This window comes from Ranitomeya variabilis, chromosome 1 (assembly GCF_051348905.1).
Source record: "Ranitomeya variabilis isolate aRanVar5 chromosome 1, aRanVar5.hap1, whole genome shotgun sequence".
NCBI lineage: Eukaryota > Metazoa > Chordata > Amphibia > Anura > Dendrobatidae > Ranitomeya > Ranitomeya variabilis.
In genome coordinates, this window is record NC_135232.1 from 212202993 (window position 1) to 212217637 (window position 14645).

The 14645-nt window shown below is 40.3% G+C and overlaps 1 protein-coding gene across 2 annotated transcripts in view; it reads right to left on the bottom strand.

Moving 5' to 3' along the window:
* The window catches only part of WSCD2 (WSC domain containing 2), a 799558-nt gene that overhangs the window by 627335 nt on the left and 157578 nt on the right, over positions 1–14645 (bottom strand). For both annotated transcript variants that reach the window (XM_077292392.1, XM_077292385.1), the window contains exon 2: positions 3051–3137. The gene's annotated coding sequence lies outside the window, so the exon portion shown is untranslated. The remainder of the gene's footprint in view (positions 1–3050; positions 3138–14645) is intronic.

Genomic DNA, 14645 nt, shown 5'->3' on the forward strand with positions numbered 1-14645 from the left:
TCAGGATATGGACAGGGTATTCAGGGAGTTCAGGGGTGCAGGGAGGAAGATGTTGACGATGGCCGTTTTGCGCTTTTCTAACACTTCTATGGGTCCAGGTGAGTAATTAACACAGGAAACACCCTTTTATAGGGGATGCAGATAGATGTGAAGTGTTCATGTGATATGTAGTATAATATAAATACACATATATTATTAAAAGAAAAAACAATTACAGAAAATCACAAATAAACAGAGGAAAATATTCTGCACACAGAAACACAGAAAAATCCAATCTATCATTTAAACCTAGTGGTCCTTGTGCATTTGTCTTTAGAATCCATTTTGCTTCATGTCTGTTGTGGTTACCACCTTGGGGTGGAACATTAACTACTTCAAGACCTGTAAATATTTAGGATTAGAGTTGTGCTTTTCTGCATATGTTTAAATAACCTCAAGGAACCTTTGCCATAACGAATAGAACAATAATGTTCCCAGAATCTCATCTTTAATTGACTGATCGGCTTACCAGCTCATTATCCTGGTACTATAAAGATATAAAGATAAAGCCCTACATGACATGGGTTTATTAAAGCCTATTTTTTAAAATAAGAGGTGTCAAAATTTGAGAGATATTTTGGTCCACAATAGGTTACACTGTCCACACCTGATAACTGGTTAAAAAAAGCATATTCCTATTGGAAATAATAAATGTGATAATTGCCCTAGCTGTCATTTGCAGGCTACTATGAACCCATTACACATAGGATTGATCTCTCATTACGTCACTGATTTCATTTCTGGCAAAATAAAATTTGTAGTGTACATCATATTTTGACCATGTCCTTTTTTATTATATAGGGAAGACAATCAGTCCATTAAAGACGATGACTCCAGGAACATTATCGTTCTATAATTCCTGGCAAAGGTTCCTTGAGGTTAAACATGTGAAGAAAAGCACATCTCTAATCCTGAATCCCTAATATTTATAGGTCTTGAAGTGGTTAATGCTCCACACCAAGGTGGTAACAATAGGCTTTCACTAAGACATGAAGCAAAATGGATCCTAAAGACAAATGCACAAAGACCGCTAGGTTTGACTGAATTTTTCTGTGCTTCTATAGAATATTCTTCTCTTTTTATTTGTGATTCTCTGTAATTGTTTTTTCTTTTAATAATATATGTGTATTTATATTATACTGCATATCACAGGATCACTTCACATGTATTTGCATCCCCAATAAAAGGGTGTTACTTGTATTAATTACTCACCTGGACCCGTAGAAACGTTAGAACAATGCAAATGTTGTTTGTGGTTTTGTATGTTACAGTGTTCCAATAAAGTCATACATTTTTTACTATCTATTTATATTATTGAATCAGGTGTGCACACCAATCTATGTGTTTGGTCTTTTTGCCTCTTTTCAGAACAACGCGAAACGGACGTTGTCCACATTTTCCTCCCTGCACCACCCCGGAACTCCCTGCATACCCTGTCCATGTCCTGAAATATGGAATAAAAGAATTTAATTTTCATCAAAATGGTGAGTGCCACTTTCTTTATTCTTATATATTATTACTGCATACTCTGGTACATGGGAAGCCCAGTGGCTCAGTGGTTAGCACTGTTTCTTTGAAGCACTGAGGTCCTGAGTTAAAATCCAAGCAAGGACAACATTCACAAAGAGTTTGCATGTTCTCCCCATGTTTATCTGGGTTTCCTCCTGGTACTCCTGTTTCCTTCCATACTCTAAAGACATATTGATAAGAAATTTAGATTGTGAGCCCCAATGGGAACTGTGCTGGTAATGTCTGTAAAGCTCTGTGGAATTTGATGGCACTGTATTAGAAAATAAATGACCATTTGACCTGCTTGATTATACTCTATTATTCTCTGCTCTTCTATATACCACACTAGAACAGACTAGTATTGACCTTCTACTACAGCTGTCCGTACCCTAACCATCAATTTCGTATAATGTCATTGAATTGTGTCATCTAGCTGATTTTTTTCCCTGAGAATTAGCTATAAAGTTCAAAAAAGAAGGCAGCACTCCATTTTTCTTAATAAATGTGCAGGATTTAATCAGACCCACATGTCTGTGCCTGAGAATTAGCTATGCTATAAATGTTTTATTAATAATGGTCAGAGTGATATACTCCTCACCTCATTTTGTGGTGTCTGATCCTGTTATGATATATGCATGAAGTTTTATGAAAATGAATGTAAAAGTATGGGTTTATTATACTGAATCATGGGGAAATTTAAATATGCTTGATGTTACTACATACAGTATTATGTAAATTTAGATTCGGAAAGAATCACATTGTCTTTGGTAAACATTTCTAACAATATTCATAAAGAACAATCACTAGCAACCTGTACATTTTCTAACATCAGGTGACACATAACTAAAGCCCATTATACTCATTAGACTATTGTCTGTTGAACCCACAGATATCAATCGGTTAAACAACAATCTACTGTGTTTGTTGCCGCCGACCAACTGATTGTTGAGGAAGATGTCAATTGGGCATGTTTGATTTTGGATTGCTAATTGCTTAGCTCATCCATAGATAAGCTGCCATCAGAGATGTCTGGAGATGACTTTCACGTAGAAAGCACAGGAGCACACGGATATGAGTGCTACTGTGTGGGGGGGAGATGGCCATGATGGTTGTCGGACGAATGTTCAGCCATAGCTTTGTTCGTCCGACAGTCATGTAATGGTAAAGGGGCTTAAATCCTTAACTAATCATTAAACATAGCAAAATCAACCTAAAACGAGCAAAAAATACATTGCTACCTTCAGTGTCATGACTTTCCAGTCACTCTGAGAGGTCAAGACAGAGTAAGATTAAACTAGTCATTTGATTGAATGATGCAGCCATCTGTCACTTCTAAGATGAAGCACAAGTAACTTGAAACAGGTTGTGTAACAGAGAATCTGTATTGAATGGATTGCATTCTAATTGACACATAAATATTAAAGACGGTATGGCATCTAAATCACTATACTTAGATATGTGCTAATGTAGGTTCTAGTATAAAAGAATAAAAACATAATTACCTTTTAGGATCAACTGCTTTACTCACTGTATCGATATTTCCACTTGGATTTCATTAATTTTCTATTCGTGCACCCATCTATGAAATCCTGTTAAAAAAAAATTTTGGCAAGTTATAATAATTAGAAATTGACCTTCGTTAATCGAAAGTGTCATCCCTTTAGACAGTTCCTAAGATAAAGCCAGACTACATTATTGACGAATGTTGTGAATTTATGACTGATAGTTCTCTTCCTCATCAAATTATTCACAACATATATCACTACAACTTGGCTGTGCTACACTAAATATATAGTTACGGTGAGGTTACACATTTGGCAAACTATGACTAATTTCAATTGCACCAGCTGATAATCACTAATTATTGTGTTTCACAGAAATCATACAATTGTCATGTATATTTATCTGGCATGGGGAAAAATTGTAAAGCGCCAACAATTGTATACAGTGGCATGTAAAAGTTTGGACAAAATTATTGTGAGCAGTTAAGCAAGTTAAAGATGAAATGATACCTATAAAGCCTGAAGTTAAAAATGACACATTTTCTTTGTGTTTTAGGCAAAAAAGATATATTGCCATTTTTTTCATTTTAACAATTACAAAAAGGAAAATGTGCCTTTGCTAAAGGTTTGGCTCCCTTGGAGATTTATGTACTCAGATAACTTTGACTAAGGGTACCGTCACACACTGAAATTTCCATCGCTACGACGGTACGATTCGTGACGTCCTAGCGATATCGTTACGATATCGCAGTGTCTGACACGCAGCAGCGATCAGACACCACGCTGAGAATCGTACGTCGTAGCAGATCGTTTGGAACTTTCTTTTGTCGCTCCCGCTGTCATCGCTGGATCGTTGTGTGTGACAGCGATCCAGCGATGTGTTCACTTGTAACCAGGGTAATTATCGGGTAACTAAGCGCAGGGCCGCGCTTAGTAACCCGATGTTTACCCTGGTTACAAGCGTAAACGTAAAAAAAACAAACAGTACATACTTACATTCCGGTGTCAGTCCTCCGGCGTCTCAGCTTCTCTCCACTGTGTGAGCGCCTGCCGGCCGGTAAGCGAGCACAGCGGTGACGCGGTGACGTCACCGCTCTGCTTTCCGGCTATGGCGCTTACACAGTGGAGAGAAGCAGAACGCCGGGGACAGACACCGGAATGTAAGTATGTACTGTTTGTTTTTTTTACGTTAACGCTGGTAACCAGGGTAAACATCGGGTTACTAAGCGCGGCTCTGCGCTTAGTAACCCGATGTTTACCCTGGTTACCCGGGGACTTCGGCATCGCTCCAGCGCCGTGATTGCAAAGTGTGACCGCAGTCTACGACGCTGGAGCGATATTCATACGACGCTGCGACGTCACGAATCGTGCCGTCGCAGCGATGGAAATTTCACTGTGTGACGGTACCCTAAGCTTTCATGTCTTAATTAGCCTGTTAGGGTTATAGCTTGTTCACTATCATAGTTAGGAAAGGTCAGGTGAGGCAAATTTCCCAGCTTTATAAAAACCCAGCCTCTTCTAACCTTGTGCCAAAAAACAGCAGTCATGGGTTCTTCTAAGCAGCTGACTAGCGCTCTGAAAATGAAAATGGTGGAGGTCCACAAGCGAGGAGAAAGCTATAAAAACATAGCAAACCCTTTTTAAGTTTCGTTTTCCTCATTTTGAAATGCAATTATGAAATGGCAGTTAAGAGGAATACTGGAGGTCCAGATAATCAAGATAAGGTCTGGAAGACAAAACAAAATTTCAGTGACAGTTGCTTGTAGGATTGGTAGAGAGGCAAATCAGAACCCCCGCTTGATTGCAAAAGATATTCAGAAAGATTTAGCATACTCTGAAGTTATGGTACATTGTTCTACTGTTCAGAGAAGCCCGAACAAATATGGCCTTTATGGTAGAGTCATCATAAGATAACCTCTCAGGCATCCTCACCATAAAATTAAGCATCAGAAGTAAGCAAAAGAACATCTAAATAAGCCTGATGCATTTTGGAAACAAGTCCTGTGGACTGATGAGGCTAAAAATGAACTGTTTGTCCACAATGATCAAAGGCATGTGTGGGAAAAAAAGGGCTCAGAATTTCATGAAAAGAACATCTCGCCAACCATTAAGCATGGGGGTGGATCAATCATGTTTTGGGGTTGTGTTGCAGCCAATGGTAAGGAGAACATTTCACAGATAGAGGGACGAATGGATTCAATGAAATTTCAACAATTTCTTGATGCAAACATAACACCATCTGTAAAAAAGCTATAGTTGAAAAGAGGATGGCTTATACAAATGGATAATGATCCTAAACACATCAAAATCCACAATGGACTACCTAGAGAGTGGCCAAGTGCCAGAATAGGCGCATCTTCCAGATGTGCCTTTTCTGGGGTGGCTGGGGGCAGATGTTTGTAGCCAGGGGGGGCCAATAACCATGGACCCTCTCTAGGCTATTAATATCTGCCCTCAGTCACTGGCTTTACCACTCTGGCGGAGAAAATTGCGCGGGAGCCCACGGCAATTTTTTCCGCCATTTAACCCTTTATTTTAGCGGCTACAGCGCCCAAATTTTGCACATACACACTACTAACATTAGTAGTGTGGAATATGCAAAAAAAAAAGGGATATGAGATGGTTTACTGTATGTATACCATGTCTCATATCATGTCGGGTTTGGGAAGGAGAAATGAAAAGCCAGCAATTGAATTACCGGCTTTTCACTAACACCGCTGCGTATTTCTCGCAAGTCACACTGCTGGTCTGTGTGTAATCCGTATTTTTCTCGCCCACATAGACTTTCATTGGTGATTTTTTTTGCGCAATACGGTGACAAACGCAGCATGCTGCGATTTTCTACGGCCGTACAAGACCGTATATTACTGATGCGTAATATACGGCAGATAGGAGCTGGGCCATAGAGAATCATTGGGCCGTGTGTAATGCGTATTTTACAGATGTAGTTTATGCGCTCATACGTCCGTGAAACTCGCTAGTGTGAGGCCGGCCTTAAAGAGGACCTGTCGTTTGCTCCCCCCAAAAAATTGAGTCACATACCTTCTAAATATCCCTGTCGCTCTTTTCCGTTTTGCCTTACATCACTCCATTGCACAGATAATCACATATGTTGCTTTTGGAGCATACTATGTAAAATTTCTGCTTGCAGGCCATCTGGGCATTTCTTTAGAGTCTTCCATGGGAGTGTGCGCTTTCATGGCACCCTTCCATATGCTGCCAATCACAGTTCAAGAGAAGATCTACTGGTCTCAGATGTTTCCAAGCTGTGAAGAGTAGCGCCTAGGAGGTAGGACTAAAAGCTTATCCCACTCCCCCATAAAGAAGGCTGTGAAGTTTGAAGATTCCCAGTTTAATTACAAGTAGAGATTTCACATACTGCCCTGGAAAAGCAACAACTGTGAATATCTCTGCAATGGAGAGATACAGAACAAAATGGAAAAGAGATTCACACTCAGGGGACCATATGGGTTTTTATAAGGTCCTCTTTAAAGAACATTGCATAGTCTACCTATCTATGCATCTATGTATCTAAATTTAATTATATACATGGAACATGTTTCATTGATGTATTACTCCCTTAATTATTCTTGTGCTAATGGTTAAGTTACATATTTCATTCTTCTCTGTAACAGGAACAGACTGTGTGACTTTAGCACCTGAACTGCTAATAATAATAAATCATATTGGAATCTTATCTTCAAACTACTCTGCCCTTATTAAGTAGCACAATTGAGAAGCTTTCAATCACCATTTGTCATGTGGTTAATGCAAAGTAAATGGAACTGGATGTGGTTTATCTTAGACAGAAGACCATAATCTATACTAAGAATTTCAATTTACAGCATTTACAGCTGATTAAGATGTATGCAGAGAACGAATATCTACACAAGCATGGATGGATCAAGTATTTGTAAAACATAATTTTTAGTTAGAAAAAAATGTAATTAGAGGAAATTAACTTTAGAAGAGAGTAGTAGAAAGTTCTGTCCTTTTAAAGACCTTCTGTCCAAAAGATTTTTCTATAAGCATCCACGCATGGATTACCGGAACATGCAATATAAAACTGCAGACAGCTCAGCTTTTGGAGTATCATAAAGAACAATTGAAACTGGTTAAAAAACCCACAACTCTTGTCTATTGTTATTCAACCTAAAATGCATTGGTCGGGACATCTGATGGGAAGCACAGTTATGAAGCCTTTTCATAAATACTTTAGAAACCAGCTTGATTAATTGCTGTAACCCGTAATGAAATATGCAAAATATATACGCACACAAGGGAAACAAGACATGAACATAAGACCCCTAAGATCATATGAAGTGAATGTGAATATTATGCCGCAATGAAATGGTATAACATTACCTAGCGTCAGCTGAGTGGAGATCCTTGGTGTCCCTCTGCCCTGACGCGCGTTTCGCAATGCTTCTTCGGGAGGCGTCCCGATCTTAGGGGTCTTATGTTTATGCCTTGTTTCCCTTACTATAATGGAGCATACTATTGTAGCTTGAACTTAGTTTAATGGTTAGGAGCAATTTGTTGACATTCCCCATGCTGTCCAACTTGCACTAAGAGCCTTTGCGTGTGAATCATTGTCATACCTTTTGATAGGTGTTTACCTTATGCATGGCCAATTGGTTGGAGTTTCCTATGGCATTTCAGTCCCTCTACAAATTGGATCTAGCACCTTTTTCTTATTGCATGTAATTTTAATCTTTTGTTCATAATAAAAAAACTATTTTACATTAAATTACCACTCTGTTTGGGATTAATCTTATTTTGATCACCAAAACCGTGAAATATAATCTTTTTTAGTGGTATAGTATTCCCTTTTATAGAGATGTTTCTATTTATGGGCAACCTTTTATGATTTATAATATATAGAGAACAGTAAACATGGAACAATAAGATAATAGTGTAATACAAATAAACAGAAATATCAGTGACATTGAAGGGGTGCAGAAATAAAAGTTGGTCTCAGGCTGTGTTCTTGAAAAAGGTCCAAGGTATGGGTGTAGCTTGGAATGGGGCAACTAAGGTATGCGCTATTGCATTTTAGATATAAGGCCAGGGTACTGAACTAAACAGTAGCAAAATATCAAAATATTGAGTAACCTTACGGCCCTGCCAAAAATCATGTCTGCAATGTAAGAAGAAACTGGCATTATAAATGGGAGGTGATGGCGGTGGGTGCACTGTGTACAGTTTTTTATTGGAGTTACATGATATACATGTAGAACTATATTGCTTCACAAGGAGCTGTAGTCCTCTTTTTGCCCCCAACAAGATGTACTGATTTATTGTTATTTTACTAGTTATAGGTTGGATCATACAGCCATCAGGTTATAGTGATCCAGGAAAGGCTGTTGTAAGTTAAATACATTGAGACCATTGCAACTTGATGGATTATTAATATATATACCGTATATACTCGAGTATAAGCCGACCCGAGTATAAGCCGACCCCCCTAATTTTGCCACAAAAAACTGGGAAAACTTATTGACTCGAGTATAAGCCTAGGGTGGAAAATGCAGCAGCTACCGGTGAATTTCAAAAATAAAAATAGATGCTCCATACCGTTCATTATGGCCCCATAGCTGTGCCATATAGTGCTCTGCACCATTTATTATTGCCCCATAGCTGTACCATAGAAAGCTGTGCCATATAGTGCTCTGCACCGTTCATTATTGCCCCATAGCTGTACCATAGAAAGCTGTGCCATATAGTGCTCTGCACCGTTCATTATTGCCCCATAGCTGTGCCATATAGTGCTCTGCACCGTTCATTATTGCCCCATAGCTGTACCATAGAAAGCTGTGCCATATAGTGCTCTGCACCGTTCATTATTGCCCCATGGCTGTACCATAGAATGCTGTGCCATATAGTGCTCTGCACCGATCATTATTGCCCCATAGCTGTACCATAGAAAGCTGTGCCATATAGTGCTCTGCACCGTTCATTATTGCCCCATAGCTGTGCCATATAGTGCTCTGCACCGTTCATTATTGCCCCATAGCTGTGCCATATAGTGCTCTGCACCGTTCATTATTGCCCCATAGCTGTGCCATATAGTGCTCTGCACCGTTCATTATTGCCCCATAACTGTGCCATATAGTGCTCTGCACCGTTCATTATTTCCCCATAGCTGTGCCATATAGTGCTCTGCACCGTTCATCATTGCCCCATAGATGTACCATAGAAAGCTGTGCCATTGCTGCTGCTGCAATAAAAAAAAAATGACATACTCACCTCTCTTGCTTGAAGCTCCTCAGCGTCCCGTCCCGGCGTCTCTCTGCACTGACTGATCAGGCAGAGGGCGGCGCGCACACTATATGCGTTATCGCGCCCTCTGACCTGCACAGTCAGTGCGGAGAGACGCCGGGAAGATGGAGCGGCGCCCGGCGTGTGGAACGCAGACAGGTGAATATGTAATACTTACCTGCTCCCGGCGTCCCGCTCCTTCCCCCGGACAGCTGGTCTTCGGTGCCGCAGCCTCTTCCTCTATCAGCGGTCACCGTTACCGCTCATTAGAGAAATGAATATGCGGCTCCACCCCTATGGGAGTGGAGTCCATATTCATTTCTCTAATGAGCAGTCCCACGTGACCGCTGAACAGGGGAAGAGCTGCGGCACCCGGAGACCGTGGGACTGCAGGGACAGCGCCAGGAGCCCCGGAAGCAGGTAAGTATGCCTCAGCGCCCTCTTCCCCTCACCCGCCGACCGTGACTCGAGTATAAGCCGAGAGGGGCACTTTCAGCCCAAAAATTTGGGCTGAAAATCTCGGCTTATACTCGAGTATATACGGTATGTACTGTATTAAAAAAAGAAAAATTTAACACCCTGTATTAAGTAAATAGTAATGATACATGTAAATAACATTGGGTACTTATTTGACACTATTTTGATCTTGAAAGCATAAGGCTATATGCACACGTTGAGTAAATGGATGCAGAATTTTCTGCACCATTTCTGCATCTCTTGACAGGAAAAACACAGCTGCAAAGACACACATTTTTTATGCATTTTTTGACTGATTTGAGTGAGGTCAATGGTGAAAAACGCTGGCAAAAACACAGAGAATTGACATGCAGCAGAATTTTTTCTGCACCAAATGTGCATGTCAAAAATACTCAATGTGTGCACGACACTACAGGTTTCTCATTTTCTTTGCTGGCATCAGGATTGTTTCAGGTTTTGCTAGCAAATCTACATGGCAAAAATGCACCAAAAATGCACCAAATCTGAAACGTGTGCACAAGCACTAAAAGTCATCCCACCGTGACAAAGCGTACCCAATCAGGACAGTCCTATTTGTAGTATTAGGGTAAGTTCACACTGGGTGTTTTTGCTGCATTTTTTTCTGCATCAAAATCTGATTTCTTGGCAGGAAAGAAGCTGTGGCAAAAACGTATGCTTTAGTGCATTTTTGTTACGGTTTTGGTGCTATCTTGTGTTTCTTTGTGCATGCTAATAAAGTTGAGTGCCGCCAGAGGAAAAAAAAACTACTTCTTGTAGAACCATACCTCTAGATCCTTTGAAAAGCCGGTAATTCATGTGCCGCGTACAGTAAAATAACACTGACAGTTTAGAATAGAAAATATAGAATATATATATATACATAGAATACATAGATATATAGATGACAGTGACACACATATATAAATGTATATACAGCTCTGGCAATAATTAGGAGACCACTGCAAAATTTTCAGTTTGTCTGATATTTCTCTTTATAAGTATATTTTTGAGCAAAATGTAAGCAGTTCTTCTTTGTTTGAAGGCTTGTGACTATCCATCTTCCTCTTGATTACATTCCATAGGTTTTCAATGGGGTTCAGGTCTGGAGATTGGGCTGCCATGACAGGGATTTAATGTGGTGGTCCTTCATCAACACATCTTCATTGACCTAGCTGTGTGGCATGATGCATTGTCCTGCTGGAAAAAAAAACAGTCCTCAGAGTTGGGGAACATTGCCTGAGCAGAAGGAATCAACTGTTTTTCCAGGATAACCTTGTATGCAACTTGATTTATACATCCTTTGTAAAGATTAACCTGCCCAATTCCAGCCTTGCTGAAGCATCCCAAGATCGTCACCGATTCTCCACCAAATTTCACAGTGGGTTCAAGACACTGTGGCTTGTATGCCTCTCCAGGTCTCCATCTGACCATTAGAGAGGACCAGGTGTTGGGAAAAGCTGAAAATTAGACTCATCAGAGAAGATTACCTTACTCCAATCCTCTATCGTCCAATCCTTATGGTCTTTGGCAAACTTCAGCCTGGCTCTCCTTTGCTTCTCACTGATGAAAGTCTTTTTTTTAGCTTTACATGACTTGAGCCCTGCCTCTAGGAGCCTTGTTGTGCTCTTCACCCCAGCTCCCATTTGCCATGCCTTTTGAAGGTCAATTGATGTAATCCTGTGGTTGCTGATTGACATTCGAATGAGATGACGGTCATCCTGGTCAGTGGAGAGTCGTGTTCGCCCTCTGCAGGGTCTGTAGCTTTGTTGTCCCCAATGTCTGCTGCTTGACCTTGTTGTAATGGAGTGCCATCTTAGACATTTTAAGGATGGATGCAACATGACGTTCACTATGTCCCTCTGCTAGTAAAGCCAGAATTGAGCCCTTCTTTTCTTCACTCGAGACTTTTCTTTTCAACTCCTTTGGCATGGTTAAGTTATTTTTTTCATTCCTATTACTTTTGGGATATTAATAGCACTTGATTTGCCATCCAACTTGTCCTATTGCAAGAGGATTGTGAACACCACAGCAGTTTTTTTTTATACTTTCCTTTGTTAAATAAGATTTGGTTCAGGTGATCACCTAATCAGAAGCACATTAAGTAGAATGAGGTGTACTCTGGTTGGAATTCAACTGACACTAGAATGGAATGGCTGTCAGACATTTAGAGAAGCTGATTTTTATAAAAACTGTGCAGAGGTCTCTTAATTTTTGCCAGAGCTGTATATTACATAGAAAGAAGAAAAGCCAGCAATTCAGCAGCTGCATAGCGCAAAATCACAGCAGGAGCCTACAGGATAGAAGAGATAGATTACATACAGTAAATACAAATAAAATAGGTTGATACAGATGTCTGTGACAAATACAATTAGTACAGTGTGTGTGCAGCTTACTGTACATGTATTTAATTACTAAAAGATTATTTTTCTAAAAAAAATGGTGTGGGCTCCGATGTAATTTTCGTAACGAGCAGAGGGAAAGCCGACGGCTGGGGGGCGATATTCATAGCCTGGAAAGGGGGTAATACCCACGGAGCTTCCCAGGCTATTAATATCAGCTCACAGCTGTATACTTAGCCTTTACTGGCTATTTAAACAGGGGACCTAACAAAAAATATGTAGGGTCACCCTGTAATTAATAACCAGCAAAAACTATGCTGTGGGCTGTGGGCTAACTGTGGGCTGATACTAATAGCCTATGAAGGGGCCCTGGATACTGGCCTCCCCAGGCTCAAAACATCAGCTCTCAGCCACCCCAAAAAAGGTGCATCTATAAGATGTGCCAATTCTGGCACTTAGCCTTGCTCTTTCCACTTGCCCTGTAGTGGTGGCAAGTGGGGTGATAGTGTGGGGGGTTGATGTCATATTTGTATTGTCAGGTGACATCAAGCCCCGAGGTTAGTAATGGAGAGGCATCAATAAATAAAAATGGAAAAGTGTGTTTTGTTTAATTTCTAAGGAAAGACTTTATTCTGGCTGAGTCTTTATTTACAATACAACTGTAGGATTAGTAATGGATAGGTGTCTTATAGATGCCTCATCATTACTAAGCCATGGGCTTGATGTCACCTGACAATACAAAGGTGACATCTACTCCACAAATATGAACTCCTCTTGCCACTGCTACAGGGCAAGTGGGAAGAGCCGGGCAAAGTTCCAGAATTGGCGCATCTAATAGATGTGCCTTTTCTGGGCAGCTGAGGGCTGCTGTTTTTAGGCTGGGGGGGCCTATGTCCATGGCCCCTTACCAGCCTGAGAATACCAGCCACCAGCTGTATGCTTTAGCAAGGCTGGTTATCAAAAATGGGGGTAGGGACGCCATGATGTTTTTTTAAAATTATTTATTTAAATAATTAAAAAAACAGCTTGGAGACCTCTCTATTCTTTATAATCGTGATAACCAGGGTTGCAGCCCCCAGCTGTGAGTTTTGCCTGGCTTTTTATCAAAAATAGGGTGGAATCCAAGCAGATTTTTTTTTTAAATTATTATTTATTTATAGCGCAGGAGCGTCTAATAAATACTCCCATCATCCACTCCTTCCCTTACTGTTTTTAGCGGCAGCAGGTGTCAGATGATGGGAGCTGTAGTCCCATCAGCTGACACCAGTGATTGGAGGTAAACTGTATACCTCCAATCACAGCTGAGTGCTCATGCTGTCTTTTGACAGCGTGTGAAGCATGGCTCTCGGACTGGCGGGATGGTTTCAAAAGCGCTGTTTGCCACGCTGTTATGCATAAGACAGTGTGTTAAACACTGTATTGTCAGGCCTCCATTCAAGTGAATGGGGTTTGGGTCTGCTCTGCTGGATGACAGGCTGTATGGACGCATTATGTAGCCTGCCACCTACATGTAGCAGAACTATCTGTGATGTCACATCTTGCTGTCCTTGACTTCTCTGCAGCAAATATACTGCAAAAAAAAGTAAAACCAGCCTATTTGCAGTGTTTTTTCACCATCCATTCCAGTCAATGGGTGAAGAAAGCTGTAAAAATGCTGAAAAATGCTGAAAGAAGTGACATGCTCTATGTCAATAAAATGCTGCAAAGCACAAAATCCTGATTGACAAAAAATCAAGGTGAGTGCATGAGATTTTTGAAATCTCATAAGCTTTGCTGGTACTGAAAAAGCAGCTGAAAATTAGCATAAAAAAGCAGCAAAAATGTCCTGTGCGAGCTTTCCCTTAAACCTCTCTTTATGTTAGCAGACCTCAATATAAGAGTGGCAGAGCAAGACTCGGGCCAGATTGTTCAGCCTCCTGCCCATAGGAAGCTATATAGTCAGCTATCCTATTAATTTTGACCTTGATACTCATTCTGCCAGTTCTGAATATTCTGAATAATTATTAAAGCAGCTTGCAATCAGTTAACATACAATAATTGTATATTCAGTCAAATTTCAATGTACTAACAGTGAGTGAGCTAGGATTAGAAATTGCTAGCCTAAAAGATTCCCCAGAGTGATAGTGACATAATTTGCATTCATAATTATGGAGTTATTTTAGGCCATAGAACACATTTCATTGGCCTCATGGAGGATGTCTACCTCTCAAAATATATATTTTTTATGTGATGCACTATAAATTAAGTTGTTTGAGTTAAACTACTTTCATATGTATTAAATCAGTCCATAGATCAGTCAGCAACATAGTGGAAGGGATTTTGAGCTGAATTTTAAATCAAACTAAATTCTAAATTTGGTGGTACTACACATGTAAGCAAATTTTAAAAGGAGCAGGTGCATTTTGGTGGGATACCATGCCCGCTGCAACAATGTGAGTATGCCAAGCATTAGCTGAGTCATAATGTGCATCTGCTCATGCATAATACATTATGATGTATTTGACCCACATCAGAAAAT